Here is a 1,663-nt window from a genome sequence, read left to right as displayed (position 1 = left end):
TGGGAGAAGTGGCATAAGACCAAAGTCCTGGTCAAGCATAGAAAGGGGCAGAATGAACTGGTGCATATGCACATATAAGTATACGAAACACTGTCTATTTTAATCTCTTTACAGTCATGATATATCTTGCTTCTACTAGATAATAAAGTCCTTGAGGCCAGGGACACTTTTAAATTCTGTTATACCCCACAGTTTGTAACAGAAAAACATAGTAAACACTTGGTAAACTCAGGGTTTGATGGATGACTAAATCTTACATCCCAAAGTGGTCAACAATACTGTTCCATAAAAACAAAACTTATTTGGGGGCTATGAAGTTTACTTCTCCCTTATCCCATTAGGCATACAAAAATGCCCTGAAGCATTTGAAAATGGTCCTTGAAGCAAAGAAAAACGTAAATGAGGATATGCCAGGAAGTAAGTTATCCCTGGCAGGAGCAGCAGACAGATAAAACAAAGGGAACGTACTCAGCTGAATGGAGACAGTGACAAGTGTAACTTACAGCTCCACGCCACGGTCACCTCTGAAGCTCACAAAGCCCCCCTTCCACAGGGTTGGGGGACAGGTTTTGGCACTCCATCTTTGGGTTGTGGAAGCTGCAGCTTGATCTTGTTGGAAGAAGAAAGGAGCAATAAAGTGAATAAAAAGATTTCTCTCTTGAAGTGAATATAGATAAATTTTGGTGAATTTTCTGAGTTTATGACGCATCTCCGCTTTATATAAAGGAGATGGAGGTAAGAGCGGACCTACCATGCCCAACTTGCCCAGCCTTTGAGATGGGACCATCAAATGTGTGCTCTGTGTCCAGCCCTTGGAGAGTGAAATAGACAGTCCTTCCTGCCAGTGAGATCACGGTGGAGACTGAGTACTTCAGTCAGTGTGCTCCGCACCCCATCCCCATCCACCCTGCACCCCAAGCTAAAATCAAAGATTCAGCTAAAATTAGGATCAGATACGGGCGTAACGTTAAGGATAGTTTTCGTATCCCTACTTGCGCTTCCCAAGTGCTCCGACTTGTGTTCAACCGTGCATTTTTTTACAAAAATATTTAAAATCCTTTAAAAAAGAAAAATATATTAAAGCATTGAGCAGTCTTCACAAATCTCCTATTTTTAAAAATAGTATTTGGGCTAACTGCCTTACAGCGTTGCAACCTGAGACCAAATGGAAGTTCAAAAAAAGGGATAGGAATAACAATAACTCGGTGGGAGGCTCCTCACTACCCAGTTAGATCTCCGCTGTAAATCCACAAGCATCCTCCTACTTACCGAGCTCCCCGGTGCCAGCTCTCCATCCCCGCCCCTCGGGGTACGTCAAAACCGCAACTCCGCCCCCGTCTGGCGCTCTCGTTCGAGAGCCCCGCCTCTTCGCCCAGGTCTCCACGTGCACGTGCACGCGCACGCTGGGCGGGCGTGAACCTCGCAACAGCCGCGAGCCCATCCCGGCACGGCCCTGCCTGCTGGCGCGTGCCCGCCCCGCCCAGTCCCCGAGGCGCACGCACGCTCGCTCGCTCCCGAGCCCCCCCGCGCGCGCCGAGACGCACCCGAAAGCCCCGCCCCCAGGTGCCCGCCCGCCGCGCCCGTGGCGCCTGCCTGCCAAACTGCCCGGCGCCGGCCCCGCCCCCCGGGCGCACGCCCGCTGTCCCCGAAAACCCCGCCCCCC

The sequence above is a fragment of the Equus przewalskii genome, chromosome 3 (assembly GCF_037783145.1).
Source record: "Equus przewalskii isolate Varuska chromosome 3, EquPr2, whole genome shotgun sequence".
Taxonomy (NCBI): domain Eukaryota; kingdom Metazoa; phylum Chordata; class Mammalia; order Perissodactyla; family Equidae; genus Equus; species Equus przewalskii.
Note: the sequence above shows the minus strand (reverse complement) of the source record.